Source organism: Peromyscus eremicus, chromosome 4 (genome assembly GCF_949786415.1).
Source record: "Peromyscus eremicus chromosome 4, PerEre_H2_v1, whole genome shotgun sequence".
Taxonomy (NCBI): domain Eukaryota; kingdom Metazoa; phylum Chordata; class Mammalia; order Rodentia; family Cricetidae; genus Peromyscus; species Peromyscus eremicus.
The window spans coordinates 62604254-62613192 of record NC_081419.1 but is presented as its reverse complement, the minus strand read 5'-3'; the positions used below and the strand labels follow the sequence as shown (position 1 = coordinate 62613192).

The following is an 8939-nucleotide window of genomic DNA, read 5'->3' as shown; positions in this document are numbered from 1 at the left end:
GCCTTGGGGGTGCCTATGATCTGGTGGTTGTTTTTGTGTGGTAACTTGATAAATTAAGGTTGGTTTTCTAATAACCATAGGCTGCTTCTCTTTGGTTTCATAATGCAATGGTGTGGTAGGTTCTGCTCTAAATTCCTCTTTCTGTGTCTGAGTATTTTTCTTATTTTTATTTGTAGGTCTTTCTAAGTGTTGTATCTTATCAGTAGTAAGTCTTTCTAAAGCTTGTATCTTATCAATAGTAAGTTTTTCTAAGTCTTGAGTCTTGTTAATAGTAAATCCTTCTAAGGCTTGTTTTTTATCAGTCAAATTACAATATTTGACACAGTTATCAAACCACTTCTTTAATGATAAAAATATGAATTACCAAACAGATTATATTATATAATAATTATTATTGAGTTTATGTCAATCCCAGTTACGTTGTTTATTCCCTCATTTATTTTTTTCCATTTGCAAGTTATCCATAGTAGCAGTAAACAGGGTCCTAACTCCCTGCATTGTAATATTCTCAATTCTTAACATGAGAAAGATTTTGCCCCTCCTCCTTTTTTATAACCTAATTCCTTGTTTAAAATGTCCCAAGTGTCTTACCATATCTGATGATGCTGACAGTGTAGGCAGAGATGCACAGGGAGGTAGTGGGGGATTAGGTAGCCAGCTGTAGTGGCGACAGGGTGCCCAGGCAGCCAGACTAGCCTGGTGGGCATTAGAGTCGCAGCAAGCTGTTGCTGTGTTACACAGGCCTGGCTGAGGGCACCTGTAGCTGTTTGCATACACTGTGTGGCAGTGTGCTCTGACCTGTTCTAATTGCACAGTTGGGCTAGGGGTGAATGAGGCTGCTCATCTGTCATGTAGGAAAGGGCATGAGCTGTCTGAAGAGCTAATGTGAAGAAACCCGTAGGAGAAATCAGAGCGACTGAGATGCAGCGTGGGATAGAACCACCTGCCTGCCACTAGCATTGTTGAGGTGGCTGACCAGGAGTGTGGACTGCTGGCTATGGCTGTGCAGCAAAGCTGGGCATAGCAGGGCTCCTCGGTAACTTGTGTCAGTGAAAACAGCAGTAAGAGTCCAAGCCCCAACTGGGTCTCAAAACAGCTGCTCTGGCATGGGTAGGCGGTCTGCTTGCATGGTGGGAAATGAGGGCATGGGCTGGCAGTGGGGCTGCTAACCCCAGCGGAGTTTTAGGGGCAGGGACAGACAGCAGCTCAAGTCTGCTGTATAAAGACTACAACGGAAAAACTCCAGACATGGAAAAACAGGTGTGGAAGGCCTATGGGAAGGGAGATAATGCTGGCCACTACAGTCACAGCTACAGCGTAACATGTTCACCTCCTTGGAGTAGTTTAATAACATTGCATGTTGGACACCAAATGCGGATGCCAGATGTAACAATTAGCTAATTTGTTCCAGTATAATAAAAACTCAGGAGTCAGAAATTGAGATAAAGATACGAAAAATTCACGAAAACGAAGCAATTGGCTGACCCTCTCTCCACGTTTTTCCCAAACCAGCTCTAGAAATTCCTGGGAATTCTTCCCTCCTCTTTCTGCCCTCTCAAGTCCTCCAAGGACTTTATGGCTAATCTCAGTCAGCCAATCGCTGACTGATCCTTTGATTCAAGGTTGCTTTACTGGCACAGTGGATTGACTGTATGGACAATTCTCCTGCAACACTCGAGACTGACCCACAACTCACTATATAACCAAGGGTGGCCTTGGATGCCTGATTTTCCTCGTAGGAGTGGAGTGCCTCACTCTGCAGCCCTGACTGATCTAGAACTCACTGAGATCCCCATATGCCTTTGTTTCCCAAGAGCTGGGATTAAAATTCTGTACCACCAGGCCCGGCTTTTGTTTGTTTGGGCAGCCTGGGGGGGGGGGGTTGGGGGGGAGAGTGGGAAGGTGGTGAGGTTGTGTGTGTTTGAAACAAGATCTCACTTTGATGCTCTGACAGTGCTGGAAGGCATTATTTAGATCAGGGTGACTTGAACACAGAGACATGCCTGCTTCTACCTCAGGAGTACTGGGACCAAAGGCATTTGCTAACAAGCCTGACACAATATAGTTTTATAGTACAGTTGTAGATTTATGGAAATTGTTTAGATAATAGTTTTCTTGCCCTCACACCCTACAATTTGAATGATTTGCCCTACAGCCCCACATCAAGGAGATGGAAATTTGTTTTTTTTATATTTATCTATTTATTTTATGTGTATTGTGCTTTGACTGCATATATGTCTGTTCAACACAGGCATGCCTGGTGCCTACGGAAGTCAAAAAAGGTCATCTGGATCCCCTGTAACTGGAGTTATGGACGTTTGTAAGCTGCCATCTGGGCACTGGGAACAAACCCAGGTCCCTCTGCAAAAGGAGCAAAATATGGAACTCTCTCTCCATCCCCACAAATTATTCTGATTGTGGCCCTTGTCTCTTCTACGTGGGGCCTTTGGAGAGACTAGAATTCGATGAATCATGATGTAGAGTCCAATGGATACATTCTGGTGGCTTCATGAGAGAGAGGAGACCCTACACATGTACTTATTGTCTGTCTCTGAGTGACAGGCTGCTCCCTGTCAGAATCTAACCAGAAGCCTTTACCCCTTGGCATGGACCAGGGAATATTATAAGGTTTCAACATCAAATTTTCGATGTCTTTAGATCTAAGAGTAGTAGATTTTGAAAAGACATGGAATAAGATCCTAAGGACAATCAAAGTTGCTGTGCTGGAATATGCTGGGAGATTATTGTGGAATGACTGCTTCTAAGATATTTGTGCTTAGCCGGCCATGCTGGCGCACACCTTTAATCCCAGCACTCAGGAGGCAGAGCCAGGTAGGTCTCTGTGAGTTCGAGGCCAGCCTGGTCTACAGAGCAAGATCCAGGACAGGCACCAAAGCTACACAGAGAAACCCTGGCTTGGACCGCCTCCCCCCAAAAAGATTATGCTTTATACCTGGCCTATCTTAAACTACTTGGAGAAATACTTTATACAGAAGCTAAGTTTTTTTGCTTGTTTTGTTTTGCTTTTGTTTTGTTATGTTTGTTTGTTTGTTTGTTTGTTTGTTTAAATCATGTTTGGTATTTGCAAGAGAGTTCTAGAGTCCAAAGAATGAGTACTTGTTATATATTATAGATATTGAGAAAAATATAGCTAGTGCCAGCTATAGGGGCTGCTTATATGGGCATCTAAATACCTGATTTACTAAGAATAAATTGATGGTAGCCAATCTGCAATACCACTATGATTAAATAGATATGAAGAAACCACTTATGGAAATAGAAAAGCTAGCACTGGATATGTGGAAGAGATTTATGTTTGACCCCTTCCAAACATCTTCATCCCATGCGGCTCTAAGAAATAAAAAATGACAACAGAGGTGAAGACCCAAACCAGAAGTAGTCCATGGGGTCATTAATTTCTTCACTCATGTTGAACAGCATAAGAAAAAAAATCTCTTACAGTTTTATTAGGAAATATTTGAGTCTCCTTTTCTGACTAAAGCAAGAGAATGTTAAAAGCAAGGAGCTTCAAGTTTATTACAAGAATAAAATTGTTCAGAGTACATGCAAAAAATTATAGGTAGATTAAAGAATGAAGAGATTCAATGTCAAAAATATGTATATCCAAATTCATATATTAAAGTGATTTGTAAGTATCAGCAGGTTGGTTGAAGACCACTTTCATTCAGTTCTTATACAAGGACTATCATAACATCATTCAGCAAGAGATAAACAATGACATGGCAGACCTGGACATCTCACTCAGTGCTGTGTCCACTGTCTCACCTCATAGGATTCAGGGTCTGTGGAATTATATCTACCATGAGGGCCTTAGAGCAACCAATAACATTACTTGGGATTCTATGCCAACACTATTTCTGCCATCAGTTCTGGAAGTACATGGTAAATTTGACCAACTTAACTAAAGAATCTATTTTTCTCTGCTCTTCAAACCTGTATCTCTGTTCCAACCAAACTTTCCTAGCTCAAAGTCACTCATCATTATGCCAACTCATCCTCTCTTGAGCCCATTATTTTAAGATTTCTTGCTTAAAAAGTCATGAGTTTTCTGAAGCCTCAACTTTCTTGATTCCTGAGTTATCTGGATCTCTATGACAGAACATACTCAGATCTATAAGGAAACATGTAATAAAACCACACATGTATTTAATGTTTGTTATCCAATAGTAGAGATCAATGAGGCTTAGCAGTAACTTTATGTTAAAGGTTAATCCCTCTAATATTAATCTTTTTGCTCAGGATTACTTGGGCTACCTGGGGTCTTTTGTAGCTCCATATATAGTTTAGGATAGGTTTTTTCTTTTTCCTGTGAGGAATGAGATTTTAATTGAGATTGCATTGAATCTACAAATAGCTCTTAGCAAAATGGTCGTTTTCACAATATTACTTCTTCTAATCCATGAGCATAAGATGTCTTTCCATTTTCTAGCATCTTCTTCTACCTCTTTCTTCAGAGGTTAAATGTTTTCATTGTAGAGGTCCTTCACAAACCTTGGTTAAGATGATTCCTATATATGTTATTTTCTTTGAGGCTATTGTGAATTGAAATTTTTTGTGATAGCCTTCTCTGTATATTGGTTGGTGGTATACAGAAAAACTATTGATTTGTAAGAGGTGATTCTGTATCCTACCACATGGCTGGACTTGTTTATCATTTCTTAAAGTTTTCTGGTCAGATTTTTTGGATCTCAAATGTATAGCATCACATCATCTACAAACATGGATAGAGACTTCTTCTTTCCCTATTTATACCCTTTTAATTTCCTTCTCTTACCTCATTGTTCTAGTTAGTATTTTGAGCAAAGCAGAGATAGCAGGCATCCCTGTCTTGTTCCTGACTTCAGTGGGAGTTAGGGTGATGTTGGCTGTAGGTTTCTTATGTATGGCTTTTTATTATGTTAAGGTATGTTCCTCTAGCCCTACCTTCTCTAGTAATTTTATCATGTATGTATGTTGGATTTCATCAAAGGATTTGATGTATCTATTGAGATGAATGTGTGATTTTGTATTTAAGTCCATTTATGTGGATTATTACATTTATTAATTTACATATATTGAAACATCCCTGAATTTCAAGGATAAAATCACTTGGTCACCATGGGTACTCTTTTTGGTGTATATCTGCACTCTGTTCACAAACATTTTACTGAGAATTTTTTCATCTGTTTTCATCAGGGATATTGTCCTATAGTTTCCTCTGTTGTTGTCGTGGTGGTGGTGGTGGCGGTGGCGGTGGCGGTGGTGGTGGCGGTGCTGGTGCTGGTGCTGGTGCTGGTGCTGGTGGTTATAGATGTGGTTGTGGTTGTTGTGCTTTTGCTAGGTTTTGGTGTTCAAACAACATGGGCTACTTGCTACATAGAAGGAACTGTCAAGTGCTCATGTTGCTATTGTATTGAATAGTTTAAGATCTTAGTTAATTTTCTGGTAGAATTCCATGGACTTTTTTTTTGAAAGGCTTTATATTACTATTTCTATCTCTACATTTGTTATGGGTTTGTTGGATTTTTTCATTCCTTCTTAGTTTAATTTTGGTGGTTTGGTTAAATCTAGAAATCCATCCATTTCTTTTAGGTTTTCCAGTTTAATGAAACAGATTTTTAAAATATTCTATTGTTATTCTGAATTTTTTGGTATCTGTTGTAATATTTCCCTGTTTATTTCTAATTCTGTCCATTTGGATCATCTCTTTTTTCTTTTGGTTAATTGTGCCAAGTGTCTGTCAATCTTGTTTATCTTGTCAAAGAATGAGCTCTTAATTTCATTGATTGTTTGTGCTATTTTATTTGTCTATATTTCATTAATTTCTGTTCTGATTTGTGTTATTTCTTGCCATTTACTGGGTTTGGATTGATTTCTTCTTGGTTTTCCAACTTTTGAGTCATATTATTAAATCATTTGTTTATACTTTTTCTAATTTTTTAAATGTAGGCACTTAATAGATTTTCCTCATGGAACTGCTATCGATGTGTCCCAGAATTTTTATTGTGTTATGTTTTCATTTTCATTTAGTTCCATGAAGGTTTTATTTCTTTCTTGATTTCTTCTTTGACCTAGTCATCATTCAGTAATAAGTAGTTTAATATCCATGGGTTTGTGTATTGTTTACTGCCAATATGTTTTGTTGCATTGTGGTCAAATAAGATGTAAAAACTATTTTAATCTTTTTGGATTTGTAGAGATTTGTTTTGTGTCCCAAAATGTGGTTTATTTTAGAAAGGCTTCCTTCTGATGCTGAATAGAATGTGTACTCTGTTTTGTTTGTGTAGAATATTCTGTAGATATCTATTATGTCCATTTGATGCATGAAATCAAATAATTCTGATTTTTTCTGTTTATTTTTTGTTCAAATGGCCTGTCTAATAGACAAAGTAGGGTATTGAAATCATCTACTATTAATGGATTGATGCAAAGCTATATCTTTAAATCCAGCAGTACATTTTTTAAATGAAATTTAGTGCCCCAGAGTTTAGTGCACATGTGTTTAGGATAGTAATGTCTTCTTTATTAACTGTTCCCTTGATTAGAATGAAGTATCCCTCTTTATCTCTTCTTATTAGTTTTAGTTTAAAGTCTATTTTGTCAGATATTGAGATAGTGGTATATGCTTGCTTCTTGGTCCCATTTGATTGGAGTACTTTTGTTCATCCTTTGAGGCAGTGCTTATCTTTAAGTTTAAGGTATGTTTCTTATAGACAACAAATAAAAGGATTTAGCCTCTGGATCCATTCAGGCTATCTAGGTCCTTTGATTAGAGAATTGGAGCCAATAATATCTAAAATTTTTACTGAAATATGTACTAACTGTGGTCATGATGATGTTGCTTTTTGGTGTTGGTATTTGTGTTTTCAATGGCATTTTGTTTTAAAAATTATGGCTTCATATTTCTTCCATAATATCTGTACTGTAATCAATATTAACACTCCTACCTTCCTCAGTCATGTAATCTGAAGATATCTGTCTAGTTAAAGATCCCTCAAAATAACATACTAGCCACAACACAGATAACATCATACCTACACAGCGGGTTACATAAACAATTGCTATAGTATTGGCAGTCTTAGAGGAATACATACGATTCGGAGAATATAAGATAAACTGCATTCACATTTATTCTCTACAGATAGCTTGAGGCATACTGAAGTACCACACATTGAGACACCTTTGTAACTAGACAAAAATGGAGAATTATCATAAGAGAGGGTGGAGTAAAGAAAAAGAAAGGGTAAAATGATGTATTTTGGTGGTGGTGGAAGGGGCTTTTACTGGTCCGGAACCAAAGACCATACCTGAACACCACACACAAGTTATATTCACAATGAAAGAGGTGCAGTATTCCTCTAAGCTCACCAGATGTGGGAGCAACACATTCCATCCCAACAATACTGTCCCAGCTCAAACAGCAAATAGCACAGAAAGCTGCCAGTGTCAAGTGGAAGGCAGAGCAGAAGAGGGACTCATCAGCACAAGCAGCCCTGTCACTTGATATACAATAATACAAAAGAATCTGTGAAACTCAAAGTTAAAGTGGTGTGAAAAAAAGAAGCAGGATGGTGCTCACTTATGCCAAAGTGGGAAGTTAACTTGGGTCTCAAGTTCAAAAGCAAACCCATGCAATTTGCTGCCATGAAATATACATATTTTGAGAAGCAGCTTCTAGTCTGTTTCTACTTCTTGATAAAGAACTAACTTTTGTATATAAGGTGTCGTCTTGCCGTGCATCCAAACCTGCCCCCAGTGAGCATAATCTGTTCATATCCTCCAAAAAACAAACCTAGAAAAACACAGCAGCAGTCCATCCTAAGGTGAAAGGGTATACCTGAGCTGAGCTTAGTGAAAGCAGAGAGGATGAAAGATCTGGGATCCATATGTAGGTGAATAAAGGTCTAATTTACTATCAATCTATTCTTGACAAAGTAATCAGTATCCACAGATAAGTGTGTGTTCTTTTTACCACTTCCCTAGGTTGTACACAAATACATATGCATGCAGATTTTATTCAAATATACTTCTACTCTTTTTAAAAATTTAATAACTACAGCAAAATGATTTTCAATTTGATTTTTCTATGTTACTGTAACAATATAAAATTGTTCTCTCAATGTCATTCATTATGCAAACTGTACAATATTTATAAAAAGAATGATCTTTTCTTATAATGGTGGGCTTTTGAGTAATTGCCCCCTATTTTCATTCTACTACACATACTGTTGAAATGTGTATAATTGTATGCCCCGGCACTTACATATGTGGGATACAGATATCTAAAGGAGTTTTCTGAAGAGAAACCCATGTAAATTTTTCATTTGTCAATAGAAACTACCAAAAGTCTTTGTGGAGTAGAATTGGATCATCAGCAAAAACAGTTACGTATATAGTCAAACAGGAAGCTCATCAAGCATTATTTTTAAAAAATGAAAATAAACTTCCAGTGTTTCATGTGAGATGGAACCTACTGCATTGATCAATTATTCTTCCTTAGTTGATTTAAAGAAAAAACAAGATTAACTTTCACATATTTGATGATTTGTGCTCTCATTGTCTACTCAGTTATTTTCCAGCTTAATTACTTTTAATCATTGGTTTACTGATGTAATGCTCCTTTGGACATTATAAATGTTATTCATGATGGAACATATATGAAAACATCTTTGCTTTGATTGTATTTTATTTTACATGCTTTGATTTATCATTTCTAATATTTAGTTTTCATGTCTATAATAAGAAATATTCATACATTCATATAATATTCATCTGAGTTACCTTCTAGTATATATTTATACATCTCTTTTCAATATACCTCTATTATTTAGCTAGAGCTATAACAACAAAAAAAAAGGCTCAGCATAAAAGTATTTAGAAGAATCTTCACTTTTTGAGGGGTAAGGGGAGTACAATACAGTATTTCTCTATGTACTCCT

The 8939-nt window shown here is 37.2% G+C and overlaps 1 pseudogene; it reads left to right on the top strand.

The window, feature by feature from the left end:
• The first annotated feature begins 2648 nt into the window (after positions 1-2648).
• On the top strand, positions 2649-3926 carry LOC131907756 (cullin-2-like; annotated as a pseudogene).
• Positions 3927-8939: the final 5013 nt, after the last annotated feature.